Source organism: Crinia signifera, chromosome 9, assembly GCF_055691185.1.
Source record: "Crinia signifera chromosome 9, ASM5569118v1, whole genome shotgun sequence".
NCBI classification, from domain to species: Eukaryota; Metazoa; Chordata; class Amphibia; order Anura; family Myobatrachidae; genus Crinia; species Crinia signifera.
In genome coordinates, this window is record NC_139225.1 from 56,723,588 (window position 1) to 56,748,270 (window position 24,683).

Consider the following 24,683-nt stretch of genomic DNA (forward strand, 5'->3'; position numbering starts at 1 on the left):
TTGGAATTGGGCCTAAACAGTGTGGTAAGTTTTTAGGTGATGGCTATTGTGTCTGTTTGACCTCTTCCAAATGTCTGTACTGTCAATAAAGAGAAAAAAGTTTCCAATTTAAAAAGCTAGAGAATAAAAACAATTTGCCAGTAATGGGAAAAACCTACAGCACCTGGTGTTCCCATGTGGTCTCCCACCCAAGTACTAACCAGGCCCAACACTGCTTAGCTTCCAAGATCAGACGAGATTGGGCGTATCCAATGTGGTATGGCTGTAGGTGAGATACAGGCACTTTTTTGCCCTCTTCTACTTCTTTAACCAGGTAAGCTAATAAAAAAGTTTCCTAACTATATTGGCTTACTGAAAAAAATCATGTGTTGGTAATGTAAAAAACCTACAGGACATGATATTAGCAGGTGGTCTCAAATTAAACTACTAAAGAGGCTCAACACTGTTTAGCTGCCAAAAGCAGTTGGAATTGGGCCTAAACAGTGTGGTAAGTTTTTAGGTGATGGCTATTGTGTCTGTTTGACCTGTCCCAAATGTCTGTATTGGCAATAAAAAATAAAAAGTTTCTAATTTAAATAGCAAGAGAATAAAAACAATTTGCCATTAATGGGAAAAAACCTACAGCACCTGGTGTTTCCATGTGGTCTCCCACCCAAGTACTAAACAGGCCCAACACTGCTTAGCTTCCAAGATCAGACGAGATTGGGCGTATCCAATGTGGTATGGCTGTAGGTGAGATACCAGCACTTTTTTGCCCTCTTCTACTTCTATAACCAGGTAAGCTAATAAAAAAGTTTCCTAACTATATTGGCTTACTGAAAAAAATCATGTGTTGGTAATGTAAAAAGACCTACAGGACATGATATCAGCAGGTGGTCTCAAATTAAACTACTAAAGAGGCTCAACACTGTTTAGCTGCCAAAAGCAGTTGGAATTGGGCCTAAACAGTGTGGTAAGTTTTTAGGTGATGGCTATTGTGTCTGTTTGACCTCTTCCAAATGTCTGTACTGTCAATAAAGAGAAAAAAGTTTCCAATTTAAAAAGCTAGAGAATAAAAACAATTTGCCAGTAATGGGAAAAACCTACAGCACCTGGGGTTCCCATGTGGTCTCCCACCCAAGTACTAACCAGGCCCAACACTGCTTAGCTTCCAAGATCAGACGAGATTGGGCGTATCCAATGTGGTATGGCTGTAGGTGAGATACGGGCACTTTTTTGCCCTCTTCTACTTCTATAACCAGGTAAGCTAATAAAAAAGTTTCCTAACTATATTGGCTTACTGAAAAAAATCATGTGTTGGTAATGTAAAAAGACCTACAGGACATGATATTAGCAGGTGGTCTCAAATTAAACTACTAAAGAGGCTCAACACTGTTTAGCTCCGAAAAGCAGTTGGAATTGGGCCTAAACAGTGTGGTAAGTTTTTAGGTGATGGCTATTGTGTCTGTTTGACCTGTCCCAAATGTCTGTATTGGCAATAAAAATAAAAAGTTTCCAATTTAAATAGCAAGAGAATAAAAACAATTTGCCATTAATGGGAAAAAACCTACAGCACCTGGTGTTCCCATGTGGTCTCCCACCCAAGTACTAATCAGGCACAACACTGCTTAGCTTCCAAGATCAGACGAGATTTGGCGTATCCAATGTGGTATGGCTGTAGGTGAGATACTGGCACTTTTTTGCCCTCTTCTACTTATTTAACCAGGTAAGCTAATAAAAAAGTTTCCTAACTGTATTGCCTTACTGAAAAAAATCAAGTGTTGGTAATGTAAAAAGACCTACAGGACATGATATTAACAGGTGGTCTCAAATTAAACTACTAAAGAGGCTCAACACTGTTTAGCTGCCAAAAGCAGTTGGAATTGGGCCTAAACAGTGTGGTAAGTTTTTAGGTGATGGCTATTGTGTCTGTTTGACCTGTCCCAAATGTCTGTATTGGCAATAAAAATAAAAAGTTTCCAATTTAAATAGAAAGAGAATAAAAACAATTTGCCATTAATGGGAAAAAACCTACAGCACCTGGAGTTCCCATGTGGTCTCCCACCCAAGTACTAACCATGCCCATCACTGCTTAGCTTCCAAGATCAGACGAGATTGGGCGTATCCAATGTGGTATGGCTGTAGGTGAGATACCGGCACTTTTTTGCCCTCTTCTACTTCTATAACCAGGAAAGCTAATAAAAAAGTTTCCTAACTGTATTGCCTTACTGAAAAAAATCATGTGTTGGTAATGTAAAAAGACCTACAGGACATGATATTAGCAGGTGGTCTCAAATTAAACTACTTAAGAGGCTCAACACTGTTTAGCTGCCAAAAGCAGTTGGAATTGGGCCTAAACAGTGTGGTAAGTTTTTAGGTGATGGCTATTGTGTCTGTTTGACCTCTTCCAAATGTCTGTACTGTCAATAAAGAGAAAAAAGTTTCCAATTTAAAAAGCTAGAGAATAAAAACAATTTGCCAGTAATGGGAAAAACCTACAGCACCTGGTGTTCCCATGTGGTCTCCCACCCAAGTACTAACCAGGCCCAACACTGCTAAGCTTCCAAGATCAGGCATATCCAATGTGGTATGGCTGTAGGTGAGATACAGACACTTTTTTGCCATCTTCTACTTCTATAACCAGGTAAGCTAATAAAAAAGTTTCCTAACTATATTGGCTTACTGAAAAAAATCATGTGTTGGTAATGTAAAAAGACCTACAGGACATGATATTAGAAGGTGGCCTCAAATTAAACTACTAAAGAGGCTCAACACTGTTTAGCTGCCAAAAGCAGTTGGAATTGGGCCTAAACAGTGTGGTAAGTTTTTAGGTGATGGCTATTGTGTCTGTTTGACCTGTCCCAAATGTCTGTATTGGCAATAAAAATAAAAAGTTTCCAATTTAAATAGCAAGAGAATAAAAACAATTTGCCATTAATGGGAAAAAACCTACAGCACCTGGTGTTCCCATGTGGTCTCCCACCCAAGTACTAACCAGGCCCAACACTGCTTAGCTTCCAAGATCAGACGAGATTGGGCGTATCCAATGTGGTATGGCTGTAGTTGAGATACCGGCACTTTTTTGCCTTCTTCTACTTCTATAACCAGGTAAGCTAATAAAAAAGTTTCCTAACTGTATTGCCTTACTGAAAAAAATCATGTGTTGGTAATGTAAAAAGACCTACAGGACATGATATTAGCAGGTGGTCTCAAATTAAACTACTAAAGAGGCTCAACACTGTTTAGCTGCCAAAAGCAGTTGGAATTGGGCCTAAACAGTGTGGTAAGTTTTTAGGTGATGGCTATTGTGTCTGTTTGACCTCTTCCAAATGTCTGTACTGTCAATAAAGAGAAAAAAGTTTCCAATTTAAAAAGCTAGAGAATAAAAACAATTTGCCAGTAATGGGAAAAACCTACAGCACCTGGTGTTCCCCCACCCAAGTACTAACCAGGCCCAACACTGCTTAGCTTCCAAGATCAGACGAGATTGGGCGTATCCAATGTGGTATGGCTGTAGGTGAGATACAGGCACTTTTTTGCCATCTTCAACTTCTATAACCAGGTAAGCTAATAAAAAAGTTTCCTAACTATATTGGCTTACTGAAAAAAATCATGTGTTGGTAATGTAAAAAGACCTACAGGACATGATATTAGCAGGTGGTCTCAAATTAAACTACTAAAGAGGCTCAACACTGTTTAGCTCCCAAAAGCAGTTGGAATTGGGCCTAAACAGTGTGGTAAGTTTTTAGGTGACGGCTATTGTGTCTGTTTGACCTGTCCCAAATGTCTGTATTGGCAATAAAAATAAAAAGTTTCCAATTTAAATAGCAAGAGAATAAAAACAATTTGCCATTAATGGGAAAAAAACTACAGCACCTGGTGTTCCCATGTGGTCTCCCACCCAAGTACTAACCAGGCCCAACACTGCTTAGCTTCCAAGATCAGACGAGATTGGGCGTATCCAATGTGGTATGGCTGTAGTTGAGATACTGGCACTTTTTTGCCCTCTTCTACTTCTATAACCAGGTAAGCTAATAAAAAGGTTTCCTAACTGTATTGCCTTACTGAAAAAAATCATGTGTTGGTAATGTAAAAAGACCTACAGGACATGATATTAGCAGGTGGTCTCAAATTAAACTACTAAAGAGGCTCAACACTGTTTAGCTGCCAAAAGCAGTTGGAATTGGGCCTAAACAGTGTGGTAAGTTTTTAGGTGATGGCTATTGTGTCTGTTTGACCTCTTCCAAATGTCTGTACTGTCAATAAAGAGAAAAAAGTTTCCAATTTAAAAAGCTAGAGAATAAAAACAATTTGCCAGTAATGGGAAAAACCTACAGCACCTGGTGTTCCCATGTGGTCTCCCACCCAAGTACTAACCAGGCCCAACACTGCTTAGCTTCCAAGATCAGACGAGATTGGGCGTATCCAATGTGGTATGGCTGTAGGTGAGATACAGGCACTTTTTTGCCCTCTTCTACTTCTTTAACCAGGTAAGCTAATAAAAAAGTTTCCTAACTATATTGGCCTACTGAAAAAAATCATGTGTTGGTAATGTAAAAAACCTACAGGACATGATATTAGCAGGTGGTCTCAAATTAAACTACTAAAGAGGCTCAACACTGTTTAGCTGCCAAAAGCAGTTGGAATTGGGCCTAAACAGTGTGGTAAGTTTTTAGGTGATGGCTATTGTGTCTGTTTGACCTGTCCCAAATGTCTGTATTGGCAATAAAAAATAAAAAGTTTCTAATTTAAATAGCAAGAGAATAAAAACAATTTGCCATTAATGGGAAAAAACCTACAGCACCTGGTGTTTCCATGTGGTCTCCCACCCAAGTACTAACCAGGCCCAACACTGCTTAGCTTCCAAGATCAGACGAGATTGGGCGTATCCAATGTGGTATGGCTGTAAGTGAGATACTAGCACTTTTTTGCCCTCTTCTACTTCTATAACCAGGTAAGCTAATAAAAAAGTTTCCTAACTATATTGGCTTACTGAAAAAAATCATGTGTTGGTAATGTAAAAAGACCTACAGGACATGATATCAGCAGGTGGTCTCAAATTAAACTACTAAAGAGGCTCAACACTGTTTAGCTGCCAAAAGCAGTTGGAATTGGGCCTAAACAGTGTGGTAAGTTTTTAGGTGATGGCTATTGTGTCTGTTTGACCTCTTCCAAATGTCTGTACTGTCAATAAAGAGAAAAAAGTTTCCAATTTAAAAAGCTAGAGAATAAAAACAATTTGCCAGTAATGGGAAAAACCTACAGCACCTGGGGTTCCCATGTGGTCTCCCACCCAAGTACTAACCAGGCCCAACACTGCTTAGCTTCCAAGATCAGACGAGATTGGGCGTATCCAATGTGGTATGGCTGTAAGTGAGATAAAGGCACCTTTTTTGCCCTCTTCTACTTCTATAACCAGGTAAGCTAATAAAAAAGTTTCCTAACTATATTGGCTTACTGAAAAAAATCATGTGTTGGTAATGTAAAAAGACCTACAGGACATGATATTAGCAGGTGGTCTCAAATTAAACTACTAAAGAGGCTCAACACTGTTTAGCTCCGAAAAGCAGTTGGAATTGGGCCTAAACAGTGTGGTAAGTTTTTAGGTGATGGCTATTGTGTCTGTTTGACCTGTCCCAAATGTCTGTATTGGCAATAAAAATAAAAAGTTTCCAATTTAAATAGCAAGAGAATAAAAACAATTTGCCATTAATGGGAAAAAACCTACAGCACCTGGTGTTCCCATGTGGTCTCCCACCCAAGTACTAATCAGGCCCAACACTGCTTAGCTTCCAAGATCAGACGAGATTTGGCGTATCCAATGTGGTATGGCTGTAGGTGAGATACTGGCACTTTTTTGCCCTCTTCTACTTATTTAACCAGGTAAGCTAATAAAAAAGTTTCCTAACTGTATTGCCTTACTGAAAAAAATCAAGTGTTGGTAATGTAAAAAGACCTACAGGACATGATATTAACAGGTGGTCTCAAATTAAACTACTAAAGAGGCTCAACACTGTTTAGCTGCCAAAAGCAGTTGGAATTGGGCCTAAACAGTGTGGTAAGTTTTTAGGTGATGGCTATTGTGTCTGTTTGACCTGTCCCAAATGTCTGTATTGGCAATAAAAATAAAAAGTTTCCAATTTAAATAGAAAGAGAATAAAAACAATTTGCCATTAATGGGAAAAAACCTACAGCACCTGGAGTTCCCATGTGGTCTCCCACCCAAGTACTAACCATGCCCATCACTGCTTAGCTTCCAAGATCAGACGAGATTGGGCGTATCCAATGTGGTATGGCTGTAGGTGAGATACCGGCACTTTTTTGCCCTCTTCTACTTCTATAACCAGGAAAGCTAATAAAAAAGTTTCCTAACTGTATTGCCTTACTGAAAAAAATCATGTGTTGGTAATGTAAAAAGACCTACAGGACATGATATTAGCAGGTGGTCTCAAATTAAACTACTTAAGAGGCTCAACACTGTTTAGCTGCCAAAAGCAGTTGGAATTGGGCCTAAACAGTGTGGTAAGTTTTTAGGTGATGGCTATTGTGTCTGTTTGACCTCTTCCAAATGTCTGTACTGTCAATAAAGAGAAAAAAGTTTCCAATTTAAAAAGCTAGAGAATAAAAACAATTTGCCAGTAATGGGAAAAACCTACAGCACCTGGTGTTCCCATGTGGTCTCCCACCCTAGTACTAACCAGGCCCAACACTGCTAAGCTTCCAAGATCAGACGAGATTGGGCATATCCAATGTGGTATGGCTGTAGGTGAGATACAGGCACTTTTTTGCCATCTTCTACTTCTATAACCAGGTAAGCTAATAAAAAAGTTTCCTAACTATATTGGCTTACTGAAAAAAATCATGTGTTGGTAATGTAAAAAGACCTACAGGACATGATATTAGAAGGTGGTCTCAAATTAAACTACTAAAGAGGCTCAACACTGTTTAGCTCCCAAAAGCAGTTGAAATTGGGCCTAAACAGTGTGGTAAGTTTTTAGGTGATGGCTATTGTGTCTGTTTGACCTGTCCCAAATGTCTGTATTGGCAATAAAAATAAAAAGTTTCCAATTTAAATAGCAAGAGAATAAAAACAATTTGCCATTAATGGGAAAAAACCTACAGCACCTGGTGTTCCCATGTGGTCTCCCACCTAAGTACTAACCAGGCCCAACACTGCTTAGCTTCCAAGATCAGACGAGATTGGGCGTATCCAATGTGGTATGGCTGTAGTTGAGATACCGGCACTTTTTTGCCCTCTTCTACATCTATAACCAGGTAAGCTAATAAAAAAGTTTCCTAACTGTATTGCCTTACTGAAAAAAATCATGTGTTGGTAATGTAAAAAGACCTACAGGACATGATATTAGCAGGTGGTCTCAAATTAAACTACTAAAGAGGCTCAACACTGTTTAGCTGCCAAAAGCAGTTGGAATTGGGCCTAAACAGTGTGGTAAGTTTTTAGGTGATGGCTATTGTGTCTGTTTGACCTCTTCCAAATGTCTGTACTGTCAATAAAGAGAAAAAAGTTTCCAATTTAAAAAGCTAGAGAATAAAAACAATTTGCCAGTAATGGGAAAAACCTACAGCACCTGGTGTTCCCATGTGGTCTCCCACCCAAGTACTAACCAGGCCCAACACTGCTTAGCTTCCAAGATCAGACGAGATTGGGCGTATCCAATGTGGTATGGCTGTAGGTGAGATACACGCACTTTTTTGCCCTCTTCTACTTCTATAACCAGGTAAGCTAATAAAAAAGTTTCCTAACTATATTGGCTTACTGAAAAAAATCATGTGTTGGTAATGTAAAAAGACCTACAGGACATGATATTAGCAGGTGGTCTCAAATTAAACTACTAAAGAGGCTCAACACTGTTTAGCTCCCAAAAGCAGTTGGAATTGGGCCTAAACAGTGTGGTAAGTTTTTAGGTGATGGCTATTGTGTCTGTTTGACCTGTCCCAAATGTCTGTATTGGCAATAAAAAATAAAAAGTTTCCAATTTAAATAGCAAGAGAATAAAAACAATTTGCCATTAATGGGAAAAAACCTACAGCACCTGGTGTTCCCATGTGGTCTCCCACCCAAGTACTAACCAGGTCCAACACTGCTTAGCTTCCAAGATCAGACGAGATTGGGCGTATCCAATGTGGTATGGCTGTAGGTGAGATACCGGCACTTTTTTGCCCTCTTCTACTTCTATAACCAGGTAAGCTAATAAAAAAGTTTCCTAACTGTATTGCCTTACTGAAAAAAAATCATGTGTTGGTAATGTAAAAAGACCTACAGGACATGATATTAGCAGGTGGTCTCAAATTAAACTACTAAAGAGGCTCAACACTGTTTAGCTGCCAAAAGCAGTTGGAATTGGGCCTAAACAGTGTGGTAAGTTTTTAGGTGATGGCTATTGTGTCTGTTTGACCTGTCCCAAATGTCTGTATTGGCAATAAAAAATAAAAAGTTTCTAATTTAAATAGCAAGAGAATAAAAACAATTTGCCATTAATGGGAAAAAACCTACAGCACCTGGTGTTTCCATGTGGTCTCCCACCCAAGTACTAACCAGGCCCAACACTGCTTAGCTTCCACGATCAGACGAGATTGGGCGTATCCAATGTGGTATGGCTGTAGGAGAGATACCAGCACTTTTTTGCCCTCTTCTACTTCTATAACCAGGTAAGCTAATAAAAAAGTTTCCTAACTATATTGGCTTACTGAAAAAAATCATGTGTTGGTAATGTAAAAAGACCTACAGGACATGATATCAGCAGGTGGTCTCAAATTAAACTACTAAAGAGGCTCAACACTGTTTAGCTGCCAAAAGCAGTTGGAATTGGGCCTAAACAGTGTGGTAAGTTTTTAGGTGATGGCTATTGTGTCTGTTTGACCTCTTCCAAATGTCTGTACTGTCAATAAAGAGAAAAAAGTTTCCAATTTAAAAAGCTAGAGAATAAAAACCATTTGCCAGTAATGGGAAAAACCTACAGCACCTGGTGTTCCCATGTGGTCTCCCACCCAAGTACTAACCAGGCCCAACACTGCTTAGCTTCCAAGATCAGACGAGATTGGGCGTATCCAATGTGGTATGGCTGTAGGGGAGATACAGGCACTTTTTTGCCCTCTTCTACTTCTATAACCAGGTAAGCTAATAAAAAAGTTTCCTAACTATATTGGCTTACTGAAAAAAAGGTACTTATGTAGTATCTGGGCTGCCGATTTTTTGATTGTATGCCTTAAGTTAAGGCATACAATCAGATGCGATGCGATGCGATATCGCATCGCATCGCATCGCATCGCATGCGACCATCGGATGCGATGACCCGATTTTTCCATAGGAATCAATGTTAAAATGGACTGAGTCCATTTTAACATGGAATTCAATGGGAAAAAGGGGTCCTTTTCATACCCCTACTATCCAAGTGGGCATGGAGTTGGATATAAACCTGTGGCGAGCGTAGCGAGCCACCGAGCCCGAAGCGTGGCGAGCGAAGCGAGCCCCGCGAGGGGCCGGTATTCTGTGTCCCCTCGCGGGGCTCGCTACGCTCGCCACGCTTCGGGCTCGGTGGCTCGCTACGCTCGCCACAGGTTTATATCCAACTCCATGCCCACTTGGATAGTAGGGGTATGAAAAGGACCCCTTTTTCCCATTGAATTCCATGTTAAAATGGACTCAGTCCATTTTAACATTGATTCCTATGGAAAAATCGGGTCATCGCATCGCATCGCATCGCATCGCATCGATGGTCGCATGCGATGCGATGCGATGTGCCCGATTCGACCCGATTTAGAAATCGGCAGCCCAGATACTACATAAGTACCGAAAAAAATCATGTGTTGGTAAAGTAAAAAGACCTACAGGACATGATATTAGCAGGTGGTCTCAAATTAAACTACTAAAGAGGCTCAACACTGTTTAGCTCCGAAAAGGGTACTTATGTATTATCTGGGCTCCCATGTTAAATGCACCCCATTTTTTCATACCCCTACTATCCAACTACGCATGGAGTTGATTTTATATAGTGTGGCGAGCGCAGCGAGCCACCGAGCCCGAAGCGCGGCGAGCGCAGCGAGCCCCGCGAGGGGACACGGTCTCATAAGGAAAACGGAAGCCCAGATATTACATAAGTACCCCGAAAAGCAGTTGGAATTGGGCCTAAACAGTGTGGTAAGTTTTTAGGTGATGGCTATTGTGTCTGTTTGACCTGTCCCAAATGTCTGTATTGGCAATAAAAATAAAAAGTTTCCAATTTAAATAGCAAGAGAATAAAAACAATTTGCCATTAATGGGAAAAAAACCTATAGCACCTGGTGTTCCCATGTGGTCTCCCACCCAAGTACTAATCAGGCCCAACACTACTTAGCTTCCAAGATCAGACGAGATTTGGCGTATCCAATGTGGTATGGCTGTAGGTGAGATACTGGCACTTTTTTGCCCTCTTCTACTTATTTAACCAGGTAAGCTAATAAAAAAGTTTCCTAACTGTATTGGCTTACTGAAAAAAATCATGTGTTGGTAATGTAAAAAGACCTACAGGACATGATATTAGCAGGTGGTCTCAAATTAAACTACTAAAGAGGCTCAACACTGTTTAGCTCCGAAAAGCAGTTGGAATTGGGCCTAAACAGTGTGGTAAGTTTTTAGGTGATGGCTATTGTGTCTGTTTGACCTGTCCCAAATGTCTGTATTGGCAATAAAAATAAAAAGTTTCCAATTTAAATAGCAAGAGAATAAAAACAATTTGCCATTAATGGGAAAAAACCTACAGCACCTGGTGTTCCCATGTGGTCTCCCACCCAAGTACTAATCAGGCCCAACACTGCTTAGCTTCCAAGATCAGACAAGATTTGGCGTATCCAATGTGGTATGGCTGTAGGTGAGATACTGGCACTTTTTTGCCCTCTTCTACTTATTTAACCAGGTAAGCTAATAAAAAAGTTTCCTAACTGTATTGCCTTACTGAAAAAAATCAAGTGTTGGTAATGTAAAAAGACCTACAGGACATGATATTAACAGGTGGTCTCAAATTAAACTACTAAAGAGGCTCAACACTGTTTAGCTGCCAAAAGCAGTTGGAATTGGGCCTAAACAGTGTGGTAAGTTTTTAGGTGATGGCTATTGTGTCTGTTTGACCTGTCCCAAATGTCTGTATTGGCAATAAAAATAAAAAGTTTCCAATTTAAATAGAAAGAGAATAAAAACAATTTGCCATTAATGGGAAAAAACCTACAGCACCTGGAGTTCCCATGTGGTCTCCCACCCAAGTACTAACCATGCCCATCACTGCTTAGCTTCCAAGATCAGACGAGATTGGGCGTATCCAATGTGGTATGGCTGTAGGTGAGATACCGGCACTTTTTTGCCCTCTTCTACTTCTATAACCAGGAAAGCTAATAAAAAAGTTTCCTAACTGTATTGCCTTACTGAAAAAAATCATGTGTTGGTAATGTAAAAAGACCTACAGGACATGATATTAGCAGGTGGTCTCAAATTAAACTACTTAAGAGGCTCAACACTGTTTAGCTGCCAAAAGCAGTTGGAATTGGGCCTAAACAGTGTGGTAAGTTTTTAGGTGATGGCTATTGTGTCTGTTTGACCTCTTCCAAATGTCTGTATTGTCAATAAAGAGAAAAAAGTTTCCAATTTAAAAAGCTAGAGAATAAAAACAATTTGCCATTAATGGGAAAAAACCTACAGCACCTGGTGTTCCCATGTGGTCTCCCACCCAAGTACTAACCAGGCCCAACACTGCTTAGCTTCCAAGATCAGACGAGATTGGGCGTATCCAATGTGGTATGGCTGTAGTTGAGATACCGGCACTTTTTTGCCTTCTTCTACTTCTATAACCAGGTAAGCTAATAAAAAAGTTTTATAACTGTATTGCCTTACTGAAAAAAATCATGTGTTGGTAATGTAAAAAGACCTACAGGACATGATATTAGCAGGTGGTCTCAAATTGAACTACTAAAGAGGCTCAACACTGTTTAGCTGCCAAAAGCAGTTGGAATTGGGCCTAAACAGTGTGGTAAGTTTTTAGGTGATGGCTATTGTGTCTGTTTGACCTCTTCCAAATGTCTGTACTGTCAATAAAGAGAAAAAAGTTTCCAATTTAAAAAGCTAGAGAATAAAAACAATTTGCCAGTAATGGGAAAAACCTACAGCACCTGGTGTTCCCATGTGGTCTCCCACCCAAGTACTAACCAGGCCCAACACTGCTTAGCTTCCAAGATCAGACGAGATTGGGCGTATCCAATGTGGTATGGCTGTAGGTGAGATACAGGCACGTTTTTGCCCTCTTCTACTTCTATAACCAGGTAAGCTAATACAAAAGTTTCCTAACTATATTGGCTTACTGAAAAAAATCATGTGTTGGTAATGTAAAAAGACCTACAGGACATGATATTAGCAGGTGGTCTCAAATTAAACTACTAAAGAGGCTCAACACTGTTTAGCTCCCAAAAGCAGTTGGAATTGGGCCTAAACAGTGTGGTAAGTTTTTAGGTGATGGCTATTGTGTCTGTTTGACCTGTCCCAAATGTCTGTATTGGCAATAAAAAATAAAAAGTTTCCAATTTAAATAGCAAGAGAATAAAAACAATTTGCCATTTATGGGAAAAAACCTACAGCACCTGGTGTTCCCATGTGGTCTCCCACCCAAGTACTAACCAGGCCCAACACTGCTTAGTTTCCAAGATCAGACGAGATTGGGCGTATCCAATGTGGTATGGCTGTAGGTGAGATACTGGCACTTTTTTGCCCTCTTCTACTTCTATAACCAGGTAAGCTAATAAAAAAGTTTCCTAACTGTATTGCCTTACTGAAAAAAAATCATGTGTTGGTAATGTAAAAAGACCTACAGGACATGATATTAGCAGGTGGTCTCAAATTAAACTACTAAAGAGGCTCAACACTGTTTAGCTGCCAAAAGCAGTTGGAATTGGGCCTAAACAGTGTGGTAAGTTTTTAGGTGATGGCTATTGTGTCTGTTTGACCTGTCCCAAATGTCTGTATTGGCAATAAAAAATAAAAAGTTTCTAATTTAAATAGCAAGAGAATAAAAACAATTTGCCATTAATGGGAAAAAACCTACAGCACCTGGTGTTTCCATGTGGTCTCCCACCCAAGTACTAACCAGGCCCAACACTGCTTAGCTTCCAAGATCAGACGAGATTGGGCGTATCCAATGTGGTATGGCTGTAGGTGAGATACCAGCACTTTTTTGCCCTCTTCTACTTCTATAACCAGGTAAGCTAATAAAAAAGTTTCCTAACTATATTGGCTTACTGAAAAAAATCATGTGTTGGTAATGTAAAAAGACCTACAGGACATGATATCAGCAGGTGGTCTCAAATTAAACTACTAAAGAGGCTCAACACTGTTTAGCTGCCAAAAGCAGTTGGAATTGGGCCTAAACAGTGTGGTAAGTTTTTAGGTGATGGCTATTGTGTCTGTTTGACCTCTTCCAAATGTCTGTACTGTCAATAAAGAGAAAAAAGTTTCCAATTTAAAAAGCTAGAGAATAAAAACAATTTGCCAGTAATGGGAAAAACCTACAGCACCTGGTGTTCCCATGTGGTCTCCCACCCAAGTACTAACCAGGCCCAACACTGCTTAGCTTCCAAGATCAGACGAGATTGGGCATATCCAATGTGGTATGGCTGTAGGTGAGATACAGGCACTTTTTTGCCCTCTTCTACTTCTATAACCAGGTAAGCTAATAAAAAAGTTTCCTAACTATATTGGCTTACTGAAAAAAATCATGTGTTGGTAATGTAAAAAGACCTACAGGACATGATATTAGCAGGTGGTCTCAAATTAAACTACTAAAGAGGCTCAACACTGTTTAGCTGCGAAAAGCAGTTGGAATTGGGCCTAAACAGTGTGGTAAGTTTTTAGGTGATGGCTATTGTGTCTGTTTGACCTGTCCCAAATGTCTGTATTGGCAATAAAAATAAAATGTTTCCAATTTAAATAGCAAGAGAATAAAAACAATTTGCCATTAATGGGAAAAAAACCTATAGCACCTGGTGTTCCCATGTGGTCTCCCACCCAAGTACTAATCAGGCCCAACACTGCTTAGCTTCCAAGATCAGACGAGATTTGGCGTATCCAATGTGGTATGGCTGTAGGTGAGATACTGGCACTTTTTTGCCCTCTTCTACTTATTTAACCAGGTAAGCTAATAAAAAAGTTTCCTAACTGTATTGCCTTACTGAAAAAAATCAAGTGTTGGTAATGTAAAAAGACCTACAGGACATGATATTAACAGGTGGTCTCAAATTAAACTACTAAAGAGGCTCAACACTGTTTAGCTGCCAAAAGCAGTTGGAATTGGGCCTAAACAGTGTGGTAAGTTTTTAGGTGATGGCTATTGTGTCTGTTTGACCTGTCCCAAATGTCTGTATTGGCAATAAAAATAAAAAGTTTCCAATTTAAATAGAAAGAGAATAAAAACAATTTGCCATTAATGGGAAAAAACCTACAGCACCTGGAGTTCCCATGTGGTCTCCCACCCAAGTACTAACCATGCCCATCACTGCTTAGCTTCCAAGATCAGACGAGATTGGGCGTATCCAATGTGGTATGGCTGTAGGTGAGATACCGGCACTTTTTTGCCCTCTTCTACTTCTATAACCAGGAAAGCTAATAAAAAAGTTTCCTAACTGTATTGCCTTACTGAAAAAAATCATGTGTTGGTAATGTAAAAAGACCTACAGGACATGATATTAGCAGGTGGTCTCAAATTAAACTACTTAAGAGGCTCAACACTGTTTAGCTGCCAAAAGCAGTTGGAATTGGGCCTAAACAGTGTGGTAAGTTTTTAGGTGATGGCTATTGTGTCTGTTTGACCTCTTCCAAATGTCTGTACTGTCAATAAAGAGAAAAAAGTTTCCAATTTAAAAAGCTAGAGAATAAAAACAATTTGCCAGTAATGGGAAAAACCTACAGCACCTGGTGTTCCCATGTGGTCTCCCACCCAAGTACTAACCAGGCCCAACACTGCTAAGCTTCCAAGATCAGACGAGATTGGGCATATCCAATGTGGTATGGCTGTAGGTGAGATACAGGCACTTTTTTGCCATCTTCTACTTCTATAACCAGGTAAGCTAATAAAAAAGTTTCCTAACTATATTGGCTTACTGAAAAAAATCATGTGTTGGTAATGTAAAAAGACCTACAGGACATGATATTAGCAGGTGGTCTCAAATTAAACTACTAAAGAGGCTCAACACTGTTTAGCTGCCAAAAGCAGTTGGAATTGGGCCTAAACAGTGTGGTAAGTTTTTAGGTGATGGCTATTGTGTCTGTTTGACCTGTCCCAAATGTCTGTATTGGCAATAAAAAATAAAAAGTTTCTAATTTAAATAGCAAGAGAATAAAAACAATTTGCCATTAATGGGAAAAAACCTATAGCACCTGGTGTTTCCATGTGGTCTCCCACCCAAGTACTAACCAGGCCCAACACTGCTTAGCTTCCAAGATCAGACGAGATTGGGCGTATCCAATGTGGTATGGCTGTAGGTGAGATACCAGCACTTTTTTGCCCTCTTCTACTTCTATAACCAGGTAAGCTAATAAAAAAGTTTCCTAACTATATTGGCTTACTGAAAAAAATCATGTGTTGGTAATGTAAAAAGACCTACAGGACATGATATCAGCAGGTGGTCTCAAATTAAACTACTAAAGAGGCTCAACACTGTTTAGCTGCCAAAAGCAGTTGGAATTGGGCCTAAACAGTGTGGTAAGTTTTTAGGTGATGGCTATTGTGTCTGTTTGACCTCTTCCAAATGTCTGTACTGTCAATAAAGAGAAAAAAGTTTCCAATTTAAAAAGCTAGAGAATAAAAACAATTTGCCAGTAATGGGAAAAACCTACAGCACCTGGTGTTCCCATGTGGTCTCCCACCCAAGTACTAACCAGGCCCAACACTGCTTAGCTTCCAAGATCAGACGAGATTGGGCGTATCCAATGTGGTATGGCTGTAGGTGAGATACAGGCACTTTTTTGCCCTCTTCTACTTCTATAACCAGGTAAGCTAATAAAAAAGTTTCCTAACTATATTGGCTTACTGAAAAAAAATCATGTGTTGGTAATGTAAAAAGACCTTCAGGACATGATATTAGCAGGTGGTCTCAAATTAAACTACTAAAGAGGCTCAACACTGTTTAGCTCCGAAAAGCAGTTGGAATTGGGCCTAAACAGTGTGGTAAGTTTTTAGGTGATGGCTATTGTGTCTGTTTGACCTGTCCCAAATGTCTGTATTGGCAATAAAAATAAAAAGTTTCCAATTTAAATAGCAAGAGAATAAAAACAATTTGCCATTAATGGGAAAAAAACCTATAGCACCTGGTGTTCCCATGTGGTCTACCACCCAAGTACTAATCAGGCCCAACACTGCTTAGCTTCCAAGATCAGACGAGATTTGGCGTATCCAATGTGGTATGGCTGTAGGTGAGATACTGGCACTTTTTTGCCCTCTTCTACTTATTTAACCAGGTAAGCTAATAAAAAAGTTTCCTAACTGTATTGCCTTACTGAAAAAAATCAAGTGTTGGTAATGTAAAAAGACCTACAGGACATGATATTAACAGGTGGACTCAAATTAAACTACTAAAGAGGCTCAACACTGTTTAGCTGCCAAAAGCAGTTGGAATTGGGCCTAAACAGTGTGGTAAGTTTTTAGGTGATGGCTATTGTGTCTGTTTGACCTGTCCCAAATGTCTGTATTGGCAATAAAAATAAAAAGTTTCCAATTTAAATAGAAAGAGAATAAAAACAATTTGCCATTAATGGGAAAAAACCTACAGCACCTGGAGTTCCCATGTGGTCTCCCACCCAAGTACTAACCATGCCCATCACTGCTTAGCTTCCAAGATCAGACGAGATTGGGCGTATCCAATGTGGTATGGCTGTAGGTGAGATACCGGCACTTTTTTGCCCTCTTCTACTTCTATAACCAGGAAAGCTAATAAAAAAGTTTCCTAACTGTATTGCCTTACTGAAAAAAATCATGTGTTGGTAATGTAAAAAGACCTACAGGACATGATATTAGCAGGTGGTCTCAAATTAAACTACTTAAGAGGCTCAACACTGTTTAGCTGCCAAAAGCAGTTGGAATTGGGCCTAAACAGTGTGGTAAGTTTTTAGGTGATGGCTATTGTGTCTGTTTGACCTCTTCCAAATGTCTGTACTGTCAATAAAGAGAAAAAAGTTTCCAATTTAAAAAGCTAGAGAATAAAAACAATTTGCCAGTAATGGGAAAAACCTACAGCACCTGGTGTTCCCATGTGGTCTCCCACCCAAGTACTAACCAGGCCCAACACTGCTAAGCTTCCAAGATCAGACGAGATTGGGCATATCCAATGTGGTATGGCTGTAGGTGAGATACAGGCACTTTTTTGCCATCTTCTACTTCTATAACCAGGTAAGCTAATAAAAAAGTTTCCTAACTATATTGGCTTACTGAAAAAAATCATGTGTTGGTAATGTAAAAAGACCTACAGGACATGATATTAGAAGGTGGTCTCAAATTAAACTACTAAAGAGGCTCAACACTGTTTAGCTCCCAAAAGCAGTTGGAATTGGGCCTAAACAGTGTGGTAAGTTTTTAGGTGATGGCTATTGTGTCTGTTTGACCTGTCCCAAATGTCTGTATTGGCAATAAAAATAAAAAGTTTCCAATTTAAATAGCAAGAGAATAAAAACAATTTGCCATTAATGGGAAAAAACCTACAGCACCTGGTGTTCCCATGTGGTCTCCCACCCAAGTACTAACCAGGCCCAACACTGCTTAGCTTCCAAGATCAGACGAGATTGGGCGTATCCAATGTGGTATGGCTGTAGTTGAGATACCGGCACTTTTTTGCCTTCTTCTACTTCTATAACCAGGTAAGCTAATAAAAAAGTTTCATAACTGTATTGCCTTACTGAAAAAAATCATGTGTTGGTAATGTAAAAAGACCTACAGGACATGATATTAGCAGGTGGTCTCAAATTAAACTACTAAAGAGGCTCAACACTGTTTAGCTGCCAAAAGCAGTTGGAATTGGGCCTAAACAGTGTGGTAAGTTTTTAGGTGATGGCTATTGTGTCTGTTTGACCTCTTCCAAATGTCTGTACTGTCAATAAAGAGAAAAAAGTTTCCAATTTAAAAAGCTAGAGAATAAAAACAATTTGCCAGTAATGGGAAAAACCTACAGCACCTGGTGTTCCCATGTGGTCTCCCACCCAAGTACTAACCAGGCCCAACACTGCTTAGCTTCCAAGATCAGACGAGATTGGGCGTATCCAATGTGGTATGGCTGTAGGTGAGATACAGGCACTTTTTTGCCCTCTTCTACTTCTATAACCAGGTAAGCTAATACAAAAGTTTCCTAACTATATTGGCTTACTGAAAAAAATCATGTGTTGGTAATGTAAAAAGACCTACAGGACATGATATTAGCAGGTGGTCTCAAATTAAACTACTAAAGAGGCTCAACACTGTTTAGCTCCCAAAAGCAGTTGGAATTGGGCCTAAACAGTGTGGTAAGTTTTTAGGTTATGGCTATTGTGTCTGTTTGACCTGTCCCAAATGTCTGTATTGGCAATAAAAAATAAAAAGTTTCCAATTTAAATAGCAAGAGAATAAAAACAATTTGCCATTAATGGGAAAAAACCTACAGCACCTGGTGTTCCCATGTGGTCTCCCACCCAAGTACTAACCAGGCCCAACACTGCTTAGCTTCCAAGATCAGACGAGATTGGGCGTATCCAATGTGGTATGGCTGTAGGTGAGATACCGGCACTTTTTTGCCCTCTTCTACTTCTATAACCAGGTAAGCTAATAAAAAAGTTTCCTAACTGTATTGCCTTACTGAAAAAAAATCATGTGTTGGTAATGTAAAAAGACCTACAGGACATGATATTAGCAGGTGGTCTCAAATTAAACTACTAAAGAGGCTCAACACTGTTTAGCTGCCAAAAGCAGTTGGAATTGGGCCTAAACAGTGTGGTAAGTTTTTAGGTGATGGCTATTGTGTCTGTTTGACCTGTCCCAAATGTCTGTATTGGCAATAAAAAATAAAAAGTTTCTAATTTAAATAGCAAGAGAATAAAAACAATTTGCCATTAATGGGAAAAAACCTACAGCACCTGGTGTTTCCATGTGGTCTCCCACCCAAGTACTAACCAGGCCCAACACTGCTTAGCTTCCAAGATCAGACGAGATTGGGCGTATCCAATGTGGTATGGCTGTAGGTGAGATACCAGCACTTTTTTGCCCTCTTCTACTTCTATAACCAGGTAAGCTAATAAAAAAGTTTCCTAACTATATTGGCTTACTGAAAAAAATCATGTGTTGGTAATGTAAAAAGACCTACAGGACATGATATCAGCAGGTGGTCTCAAATTAAACTACTAAAGAGGCTCAACACTGTTTAGCTGCCAAAAGCAGTTGGAATTGGGCCTAAACAGTGTGGTAAGTTTTTAGGTGATGGCTATTGTGTCTGTTTGACCTCTTCCAAATGTCTGTACTGTCAATAAATAGAAAAAAGTTTCCAATTTAAAAAGCTAGAGAATAAAAACAATTTGCCAGTAATGGGAAAAACCTACAGCACCTGGTGTTCCCATGTGGTCTCCCACCCAAGTACTAACCAGGCCCAACACTGCTTAGCTTCCAAGATCAGACGAGATTGGGCGTATCCAATGTGGTATGGCTGTAGGTGAGATACAGGCACTTTTTTGCCCTCTTCTACTTCTATAACCAGGTAAGCTAATAAAAAAGTTTCCTAACTATATTGGCTTACTGAAAAAAATCATGTGTTGGTAATGTAAAAAGACCTACAGGACATGATATTAGCAGGTGGTCTCAAATTAAACTACTAAAGAGGCTCAACACTGTTTAGCTCCGAAAAGCAGTTGGAATTGGGCCTAAACAGTGTGGTAAGTTTTTAGGTGATGGCTATTGTGTCTGTTTGACCTGTCCCAAATGTCTGTATTGGCAATAAAAATAAAAAGTTTCCAATTTAAATAGCAAGAGAATAAAAACAATTTGCCATTAATGGGAAAAAAACCTATAGCACCTGGTGTTCCCATGTGGTCTCCCACCCAAGTACTAATCAGGCCCAACACTGCTTAGCTTCCAAGATCAGACGAGATTTGGCGTATCCAATGTGGTATGGCTGTAGGTGAGATACTGGCACTTTTTTGCCCTCTTCTACTTATTTAACCAGGTAAGCTAATAAAAAAGTTTCCTAACTGTATTGCCTTACTGAAAAAAATCAAGTGTTGGTAATGTAAAAAGACCTACAGGACATGATATTAACAGGTGGTCTCAAATTAAACTACTAAAGAGGCTCAACACTGTTTAGCTCCCAAAAGCAGTTGGAATTGGGCCTAAACAGTGTGGTAAGTTTTTAGGTGATGGCTATTGTGTCTGTTTGACCTGTCCCAAATGTCTGTATTGGCAATAAAAATAAAAAGTTTCCAATTTAAATAGAAAGAGAATAAAAACAATTTGCCATTAATGGGAAAAAACCTACAGCACCTGGAGTTCCCATGTGGTCTCCCACCCAAGTACTAACCATGCCCATCACTGCTTAGCTTCCAAGATCAGACGAGATTGGGCGTATCCAATGTGGTATGGCTGTAGGTGAGATACCGGCACTTTTTTGCCCTCTTCTACTTCTATAACCAGGAAAGCTAATAAAAAAGTTTCCTAACTGTATTGCCTTACTGAAAAAAATCATGTGTTGGTAATGTAATAAGACCTACAGGACATGATATTAGCAGGTGGTCTCAAATTAAACTACTTAAGAGGCTCAACACTGTTTAGCTGCCAAAAGCAGTTGGAATTGGGCCTAAACAGTGTGGTAAGTTTTTAGGTGATGGCTATTGTGTCTGTTTGACCTCTTCCAAATGTCTGTACTGTCAATAAAGAGAAAAAAGTTTCCAATTTAAAAAGCTAGAGAATAAAAACAATTTGCCAGTAATGGGAAAAACCTACAGCACCTGGTGTTCCCATGTGGTCTCCCACCCAAGTACTAACCAGGCCCAACACTGCTAAGCTTCCAAGATCAGACGAGATTGGGCATATCCAATATGGTATGGCTGTAGGTGAGATACAGGCACTTTTTTGCCATCTTCTACTTCTATAACCAGGTAAGCTAATAAAAAAGTTTCCTAACTATATTGGCTTACTGAAAAAAATCATGTGTTGGTAATGTAAAAAGACCTACAGGACATGATATTAGAAGGTGGTCTCAAATTAAACTACTAAAGAGGCTCAACACTGTTTAGCTCCCAAAAGCAGTTGGAATTGGGCCTAAACAGTGTGGTAAGTTTTTAGGTGATGGCTATTGTGTCTGTTTGACCTGTCCCAAATGTCTGTATTGGCAATAAAAATAAAAAGTTTCCAATTTAAATAGCAAGAGAATAAAAACAATTTGCCATTAATGGGAAAAAACCTACAGCACCTGGTGTTCCCATGTGGTCTCCCACCCAAGTACTAACCAGGCCCAACACTGCTTAGCTTCCAAGATCAGACGAGATTGGGCGTATCCAATGTGGTAAGGCTGTAGTTAAGATACCGGCACTTTTTTGCCTTCTTCTACTTCTATAACCAGGTAAGCTAATAAAAAAGGGTACTTATGTAGTATCTGGGCTGCCGATTTCAAAATCGGGTCGGATCGGGAGATCGCATCGCATCGCATGCGACCATGCGATTCGATGCGATGCGATGCGATGCGATGACCCGATTTTTCCATAGGAATCAATGTTAAAATGGACTGAGTCCATTTTAACATGGAATTCAATGGGAAAAATGGGTCCTTTTCATACCCCTACTATCCAAGTGGGCATGGAGTTGGATATAAACCTGTGGCGAGCGTAGCGAGCCACCGAGCCCGAAGCGTGGCGAGCGAAGCGAGCCCCGCGAGGGGACGAATACCGTCCCCTCGCGGGGCTCGCTTCGCTCGCCACGCTTCGGGCTCGGTGGCTCGCTACGCTCGCCACAGGTTTATATCCAACTCCATGCCCACTTGGATAGTAGGGGTATGAAAAGGACCCATTTTTCCATAGGAATCATTTTAACATTGATTCCTATGGAAAAATCGGGTCATCGCATCCGATATCGGATGCGATGCGATGCGATGCGATGCAATATCGCATCGCATCGCATCTGATTGTATGCCTTAACTTAAGGCATACAATCAAAAAATCGGCAGCCCAGATACTACATAAGTACCTAAAAAAGTTTCCTAACTGTATTGCCTTACTGAAAAAAATCATGTGTTGGTAATGTAAAAAGACCTAAAGGACATGATATTAGCAGGTGGTCTCAAATTAAACTACTAAAGAGGCTCAACACTGTTTAGCTGCCAAAAGCAGTTGGAATTGGGCCTAAACAGTGTGGTAAGTTTTTAGGTGATGGCTATTGTGTCTGTTTGACCTCTTCCAAATATCTGTACTGTCAATAAAGAGAAAAAAGTTTCCAATTTAAAAAGCTAGAGAATAAAAACAATTTGCCAGTAATGGGAAAAACCTACAGCACCTGGTGTTCCCATGTGGTCTCCCACCCAAGTACTAACCAGGCCCAACACTGCTTAGCTTCCAAGATCAGACGAGATTGGGCGTATCCAATGTGGTATGGCTGTAGGTGAGATACAGGCACTTTTTTGCCCTCTTCTACTTCTATAACCAGGTAAGCTAATAAAAAAGTGTCCTAACTATATTGGCTTACTGAAAAAAATCATGTGTTGGTAATGTAAAAAGACCTACAGGACATGATATTAGCAGGTGGTCTCAAATTAAACTACTAAAGAGGCTCAACACTGTTTAGCTGCCAAAAGCAGTTGGAATTGGGCCTAAACAGTGTGGTAAGTTTTTAGGTGATGGCTATTGTGTCTGTTTGACCTGTCCCAAATGTCTGTATTGGCAATAAAAAATAAAAAGTTTCTAATTTAAATAGCAAGAGAATAAAAACAATTTGCCATTAATGGGAAAAAACTTACAGCACCTGGTGTTTCCATGTGGTCTCCCACCCAAGTACTAACCAGGCCCAACACTGCTTAGCTTCCAAGATCAGACGAGATTGGGCGTATCCAATGTGGTATGGCTGTAGGTGAGATACCAGCACTTTTTTGCCCTCTTCTACTTCTATAACCAGGTAAGCTAATAAAAAAGTTTCCTAACTATATTGGCTTACTGAAAAAAATCATGTGTTGGTAATGTAAAAAGACCTACAGGACATGATATCAGCAGGTGGTCTCAAATTAAACTACTAAAGAGGCTCAACACTGTTTAGCTGCCAAAAGCAGTTGGAATTGGGCCTAAACAGTGTGGTAAGTTTTTAGGTGATGGCTATTGTGTCTGTTTGACCTCTTCCAAATGTCTGTACTGTCAATAAAGAGAAAAAAGTTTCCAATTTAAAAAGCTAGAGACTAAAAACAATTTGCCAGTAATGGGAAAAACCGAAAGCACCTGGTGTTCCCATGTGGTCTCCCACCCAAGTACTAACAAGGCCCAACACTGCTTAGCTTCCAAGATCAGACGAGATTGGGCGTATCCAATGTGGTATGGCTGTAGGTGAGATACAGGCACTTTTTTGCCATCTTCTACTTCTATAACAAGGTAAGCTAATAAAAAAGTTTCCTAACTATATTGGCTTACTGAAAAAAATCATGTGTTGGTAATGTAAAAAGACCTACAGGACATGATATTAGCAGGTGGTCTCAAATTAAACTACTAAAGAGGCTCAACACTGTTTAGCTGCCAAAAAAAGTTGGAATTGGGCCTAAACAGTGTGGTAAGTTTTTAGGTGATGGCTATTGTGTCTGTTTGACCTCTTCCAAATGTCTGTACTGTCAATAAAGAGAAAAAAGTTTCCAATTTAAAAAGCTAGAGAATAAAAACAATTTGCCAGTAATGGGAAAAACCTACAGCACCTGGTGTTCCCATGTGGTCTCCCACCCAAGTACTAACCAGGCCCAACACTGCTTAGCTTCCAAGATCAGACGAGATTGGGCGTATGCAATGTGGTATGGCTGTAGGTGAGATACAGGCACTTTTTTGCCCTCTTCTACTTCTATAACCAGGTAAGCTAATAAAAAAGTTTCCTAACTATATTGGCTTACTGAAAAAAATCATGTGTTGGTAATGTAAAAAGACCTACAGGACATGATATTAGCAGGTGGTCTCAAATTAAACTACTAAAGAGGCTCAACACTGTTTAGCTGCCAAAAGCAGTTGGAATTGGGCCTAAACAGTGTGGTAAGTTTTTAGGTGATGGCTATTGTGTCTGTTTGACCTCTTCCAAATGTCTGTACTGTCAATAAAGAGAAAAAAGTTTCCAATTTAAAAAGCTAGAGACTAAAAACAATTTGCCAGTAATGGGAAAAACCGAAAGCACCTGGTGTTCCCATGTGGTCTCCCACCCAAGTACTAACAAGGCCCAACACTGCTTAGCTTCCAAGATCAGACGAGATTGGGCGTATCCAATGTGGTATGGCTGTAGGTGAGATACAGGCACTTTTTTGCCATCTTCTACTTCTATAACCAGGTAAGCTAATAAAAAAGTTTCCTAACTATATTGGCTTACTGAAAAAAATCATGTGTTGGTAATGTAAAAAGACCTACAGGACATGATATTAGCAGGTGGTCTCAAATTAAACTACTAAAGAGGCTCAACACTGTTTAGCTGCCAAAAAAAGTTGGAATTGGGCCTAAACAGTGT

The 24,683-nt window shown here is 39.8% G+C and overlaps 46 non-coding genes and 4 pseudogenes across 46 annotated transcripts; all 50 read right to left on the reverse strand.

Annotated features, from left to right (window-relative positions):
- Positions 1 to 151: 151 nt before the first annotated feature.
- On the reverse strand, positions 152 to 270 carry LOC146037345 (5S ribosomal RNA). The gene has a single exon (XR_014461029.1). It is a non-coding gene; the product is annotated as a 5S ribosomal RNA (ribosomal RNA).
- Positions 271 to 615: 345 nt separating this feature from the next.
- On the reverse strand, positions 616 to 734 carry LOC146038906 (5S ribosomal RNA). Its single transcript, XR_014462457.1, has one exon. It is a non-coding gene; the product is annotated as a 5S ribosomal RNA (ribosomal RNA).
- Positions 735 to 1,079: 345 nt separating this feature from the next.
- On the reverse strand, positions 1,080 to 1,198 carry LOC146037640 (5S ribosomal RNA). Its single transcript, XR_014461299.1, has one exon. It is a non-coding gene; the product is annotated as a 5S ribosomal RNA (ribosomal RNA).
- A 345-nt stretch (positions 1,199 to 1,543) lies between these two features.
- On the reverse strand, positions 1,544 to 1,662 carry LOC146039468 (5S ribosomal RNA). The gene has a single exon (XR_014462971.1). It is a non-coding gene; the product is annotated as a 5S ribosomal RNA (ribosomal RNA).
- Positions 1,663 to 2,007: 345 nt separating this feature from the next.
- LOC146038973 (5S ribosomal RNA) lies at positions 2,008 to 2,126 on the reverse strand. The gene has a single exon (XR_014462519.1). It is a non-coding gene; the product is annotated as a 5S ribosomal RNA (ribosomal RNA).
- Positions 2,127 to 2,471: 345 nt separating this feature from the next.
- LOC146039841 (5S ribosomal RNA) lies at positions 2,472 to 2,580 on the reverse strand (annotated as a pseudogene).
- Positions 2,581 to 2,925: 345 nt separating this feature from the next.
- On the reverse strand, positions 2,926 to 3,044 carry LOC146038186 (5S ribosomal RNA). The gene has a single exon (XR_014461798.1). It is a non-coding gene; the product is annotated as a 5S ribosomal RNA (ribosomal RNA).
- Positions 3,045 to 3,389: 345 nt separating this feature from the next.
- LOC146039784 (5S ribosomal RNA) lies at positions 3,390 to 3,498 on the reverse strand (annotated as a pseudogene).
- Positions 3,499 to 3,843: 345 nt separating this feature from the next.
- LOC146037584 (5S ribosomal RNA) lies at positions 3,844 to 3,962 on the reverse strand. The gene has a single exon (XR_014461247.1). It is a non-coding gene; the product is annotated as a 5S ribosomal RNA (ribosomal RNA).
- A 345-nt stretch (positions 3,963 to 4,307) lies between these two features.
- Positions 4,308 to 4,426, reverse strand: LOC146037346 (5S ribosomal RNA). Its single transcript, XR_014461030.1, has one exon. It is a non-coding gene; the product is annotated as a 5S ribosomal RNA (ribosomal RNA).
- Positions 4,427 to 4,771: 345 nt separating this feature from the next.
- Positions 4,772 to 4,890, reverse strand: LOC146038767 (5S ribosomal RNA). Its single transcript, XR_014462331.1, has one exon. It is a non-coding gene; the product is annotated as a 5S ribosomal RNA (ribosomal RNA).
- Positions 4,891 to 5,235: 345 nt separating this feature from the next.
- LOC146037992 (5S ribosomal RNA) lies at positions 5,236 to 5,354 on the reverse strand. The gene has a single exon (XR_014461621.1). It is a non-coding gene; the product is annotated as a 5S ribosomal RNA (ribosomal RNA).
- Positions 5,355 to 5,700: 346 nt separating this feature from the next.
- Positions 5,701 to 5,819, reverse strand: LOC146038679 (5S ribosomal RNA). The gene has a single exon (XR_014462250.1). It is a non-coding gene; the product is annotated as a 5S ribosomal RNA (ribosomal RNA).
- A 345-nt stretch (positions 5,820 to 6,164) lies between these two features.
- Positions 6,165 to 6,283, reverse strand: LOC146038975 (5S ribosomal RNA). The gene has a single exon (XR_014462521.1). It is a non-coding gene; the product is annotated as a 5S ribosomal RNA (ribosomal RNA).
- A 345-nt stretch (positions 6,284 to 6,628) lies between these two features.
- Positions 6,629 to 6,747, reverse strand: LOC146038930 (5S ribosomal RNA). The gene has a single exon (XR_014462479.1). It is a non-coding gene; the product is annotated as a 5S ribosomal RNA (ribosomal RNA).
- A 345-nt stretch (positions 6,748 to 7,092) lies between these two features.
- Positions 7,093 to 7,211, reverse strand: LOC146038418 (5S ribosomal RNA). The gene has a single exon (XR_014462011.1). It is a non-coding gene; the product is annotated as a 5S ribosomal RNA (ribosomal RNA).
- Positions 7,212 to 7,556: 345 nt separating this feature from the next.
- Positions 7,557 to 7,675, reverse strand: LOC146037347 (5S ribosomal RNA). The gene has a single exon (XR_014461031.1). It is a non-coding gene; the product is annotated as a 5S ribosomal RNA (ribosomal RNA).
- Positions 7,676 to 8,021: 346 nt separating this feature from the next.
- On the reverse strand, positions 8,022 to 8,140 carry LOC146037900 (5S ribosomal RNA). Its single transcript, XR_014461537.1, has one exon. It is a non-coding gene; the product is annotated as a 5S ribosomal RNA (ribosomal RNA).
- Positions 8,141 to 8,487: 347 nt separating this feature from the next.
- Positions 8,488 to 8,606, reverse strand: LOC146039512 (5S ribosomal RNA). The gene has a single exon (XR_014463011.1). It is a non-coding gene; the product is annotated as a 5S ribosomal RNA (ribosomal RNA).
- A 345-nt stretch (positions 8,607 to 8,951) lies between these two features.
- On the reverse strand, positions 8,952 to 9,070 carry LOC146038246 (5S ribosomal RNA). Its single transcript, XR_014461853.1, has one exon. It is a non-coding gene; the product is annotated as a 5S ribosomal RNA (ribosomal RNA).
- Positions 9,071 to 10,266: 1,196 nt separating this feature from the next.
- LOC146039525 (5S ribosomal RNA) lies at positions 10,267 to 10,385 on the reverse strand. Its single transcript, XR_014463022.1, has one exon. It is a non-coding gene; the product is annotated as a 5S ribosomal RNA (ribosomal RNA).
- A 345-nt stretch (positions 10,386 to 10,730) lies between these two features.
- Positions 10,731 to 10,849, reverse strand: LOC146039297 (5S ribosomal RNA). Its single transcript, XR_014462814.1, has one exon. It is a non-coding gene; the product is annotated as a 5S ribosomal RNA (ribosomal RNA).
- A 345-nt stretch (positions 10,850 to 11,194) lies between these two features.
- On the reverse strand, positions 11,195 to 11,313 carry LOC146038976 (5S ribosomal RNA). The gene has a single exon (XR_014462522.1). It is a non-coding gene; the product is annotated as a 5S ribosomal RNA (ribosomal RNA).
- A 346-nt stretch (positions 11,314 to 11,659) lies between these two features.
- On the reverse strand, positions 11,660 to 11,778 carry LOC146038187 (5S ribosomal RNA). Its single transcript, XR_014461799.1, has one exon. It is a non-coding gene; the product is annotated as a 5S ribosomal RNA (ribosomal RNA).
- A 345-nt stretch (positions 11,779 to 12,123) lies between these two features.
- LOC146037348 (5S ribosomal RNA) lies at positions 12,124 to 12,242 on the reverse strand. The gene has a single exon (XR_014461032.1). It is a non-coding gene; the product is annotated as a 5S ribosomal RNA (ribosomal RNA).
- Positions 12,243 to 12,588: 346 nt separating this feature from the next.
- LOC146038523 (5S ribosomal RNA) lies at positions 12,589 to 12,707 on the reverse strand. Its single transcript, XR_014462108.1, has one exon. It is a non-coding gene; the product is annotated as a 5S ribosomal RNA (ribosomal RNA).
- Positions 12,708 to 13,054: 347 nt separating this feature from the next.
- LOC146038357 (5S ribosomal RNA) lies at positions 13,055 to 13,173 on the reverse strand. Its single transcript, XR_014461955.1, has one exon. It is a non-coding gene; the product is annotated as a 5S ribosomal RNA (ribosomal RNA).
- Positions 13,174 to 13,518: 345 nt separating this feature from the next.
- LOC146037876 (5S ribosomal RNA) lies at positions 13,519 to 13,637 on the reverse strand. The gene has a single exon (XR_014461515.1). It is a non-coding gene; the product is annotated as a 5S ribosomal RNA (ribosomal RNA).
- Positions 13,638 to 13,983: 346 nt separating this feature from the next.
- Positions 13,984 to 14,102, reverse strand: LOC146039254 (5S ribosomal RNA). The gene has a single exon (XR_014462776.1). It is a non-coding gene; the product is annotated as a 5S ribosomal RNA (ribosomal RNA).
- Positions 14,103 to 14,447: 345 nt separating this feature from the next.
- LOC146038977 (5S ribosomal RNA) lies at positions 14,448 to 14,566 on the reverse strand. Its single transcript, XR_014462523.1, has one exon. It is a non-coding gene; the product is annotated as a 5S ribosomal RNA (ribosomal RNA).
- Positions 14,567 to 14,911: 345 nt separating this feature from the next.
- LOC146039036 (5S ribosomal RNA) lies at positions 14,912 to 15,030 on the reverse strand. Its single transcript, XR_014462577.1, has one exon. It is a non-coding gene; the product is annotated as a 5S ribosomal RNA (ribosomal RNA).
- Positions 15,031 to 15,376: 346 nt separating this feature from the next.
- Positions 15,377 to 15,495, reverse strand: LOC146039145 (5S ribosomal RNA). The gene has a single exon (XR_014462676.1). It is a non-coding gene; the product is annotated as a 5S ribosomal RNA (ribosomal RNA).
- Positions 15,496 to 15,840: 345 nt separating this feature from the next.
- LOC146037350 (5S ribosomal RNA) lies at positions 15,841 to 15,959 on the reverse strand. The gene has a single exon (XR_014461033.1). It is a non-coding gene; the product is annotated as a 5S ribosomal RNA (ribosomal RNA).
- Positions 15,960 to 16,306: 347 nt separating this feature from the next.
- Positions 16,307 to 16,425, reverse strand: LOC146039557 (5S ribosomal RNA). Its single transcript, XR_014463052.1, has one exon. It is a non-coding gene; the product is annotated as a 5S ribosomal RNA (ribosomal RNA).
- Positions 16,426 to 16,770: 345 nt separating this feature from the next.
- Positions 16,771 to 16,889, reverse strand: LOC146038978 (5S ribosomal RNA). Its single transcript, XR_014462524.1, has one exon. It is a non-coding gene; the product is annotated as a 5S ribosomal RNA (ribosomal RNA).
- A 345-nt stretch (positions 16,890 to 17,234) lies between these two features.
- On the reverse strand, positions 17,235 to 17,353 carry LOC146039038 (5S ribosomal RNA). The gene has a single exon (XR_014462578.1). It is a non-coding gene; the product is annotated as a 5S ribosomal RNA (ribosomal RNA).
- A 345-nt stretch (positions 17,354 to 17,698) lies between these two features.
- On the reverse strand, positions 17,699 to 17,817 carry LOC146038189 (5S ribosomal RNA). The gene has a single exon (XR_014461800.1). It is a non-coding gene; the product is annotated as a 5S ribosomal RNA (ribosomal RNA).
- A 345-nt stretch (positions 17,818 to 18,162) lies between these two features.
- Positions 18,163 to 18,281, reverse strand: LOC146037351 (5S ribosomal RNA). Its single transcript, XR_014461034.1, has one exon. It is a non-coding gene; the product is annotated as a 5S ribosomal RNA (ribosomal RNA).
- Positions 18,282 to 18,627: 346 nt separating this feature from the next.
- Positions 18,628 to 18,746, reverse strand: LOC146037352 (5S ribosomal RNA). Its single transcript, XR_014461035.1, has one exon. It is a non-coding gene; the product is annotated as a 5S ribosomal RNA (ribosomal RNA).
- Positions 18,747 to 19,093: 347 nt separating this feature from the next.
- LOC146038358 (5S ribosomal RNA) lies at positions 19,094 to 19,212 on the reverse strand. The gene has a single exon (XR_014461956.1). It is a non-coding gene; the product is annotated as a 5S ribosomal RNA (ribosomal RNA).
- Positions 19,213 to 19,557: 345 nt separating this feature from the next.
- Positions 19,558 to 19,676, reverse strand: LOC146037353 (5S ribosomal RNA). Its single transcript, XR_014461036.1, has one exon. It is a non-coding gene; the product is annotated as a 5S ribosomal RNA (ribosomal RNA).
- Positions 19,677 to 20,022: 346 nt separating this feature from the next.
- LOC146039255 (5S ribosomal RNA) lies at positions 20,023 to 20,141 on the reverse strand. The gene has a single exon (XR_014462777.1). It is a non-coding gene; the product is annotated as a 5S ribosomal RNA (ribosomal RNA).
- Positions 20,142 to 20,486: 345 nt separating this feature from the next.
- On the reverse strand, positions 20,487 to 20,605 carry LOC146038979 (5S ribosomal RNA). The gene has a single exon (XR_014462525.1). It is a non-coding gene; the product is annotated as a 5S ribosomal RNA (ribosomal RNA).
- A 345-nt stretch (positions 20,606 to 20,950) lies between these two features.
- Positions 20,951 to 21,069, reverse strand: LOC146039327 (5S ribosomal RNA). The gene has a single exon (XR_014462841.1). It is a non-coding gene; the product is annotated as a 5S ribosomal RNA (ribosomal RNA).
- A 345-nt stretch (positions 21,070 to 21,414) lies between these two features.
- Positions 21,415 to 21,533, reverse strand: LOC146038854 (5S ribosomal RNA). The gene has a single exon (XR_014462410.1). It is a non-coding gene; the product is annotated as a 5S ribosomal RNA (ribosomal RNA).
- A 957-nt stretch (positions 21,534 to 22,490) lies between these two features.
- LOC146037354 (5S ribosomal RNA) lies at positions 22,491 to 22,609 on the reverse strand. Its single transcript, XR_014461037.1, has one exon. It is a non-coding gene; the product is annotated as a 5S ribosomal RNA (ribosomal RNA).
- Positions 22,610 to 22,955: 346 nt separating this feature from the next.
- On the reverse strand, positions 22,956 to 23,074 carry LOC146039109 (5S ribosomal RNA). Its single transcript, XR_014462643.1, has one exon. It is a non-coding gene; the product is annotated as a 5S ribosomal RNA (ribosomal RNA).
- A 345-nt stretch (positions 23,075 to 23,419) lies between these two features.
- Positions 23,420 to 23,538, reverse strand: LOC146039658 (5S ribosomal RNA; annotated as a pseudogene).
- A 345-nt stretch (positions 23,539 to 23,883) lies between these two features.
- LOC146037731 (5S ribosomal RNA) lies at positions 23,884 to 24,002 on the reverse strand. Its single transcript, XR_014461382.1, has one exon. It is a non-coding gene; the product is annotated as a 5S ribosomal RNA (ribosomal RNA).
- A 345-nt stretch (positions 24,003 to 24,347) lies between these two features.
- Positions 24,348 to 24,466, reverse strand: LOC146039659 (5S ribosomal RNA; annotated as a pseudogene).
- Positions 24,467 to 24,683: the final 217 nt, after the last annotated feature.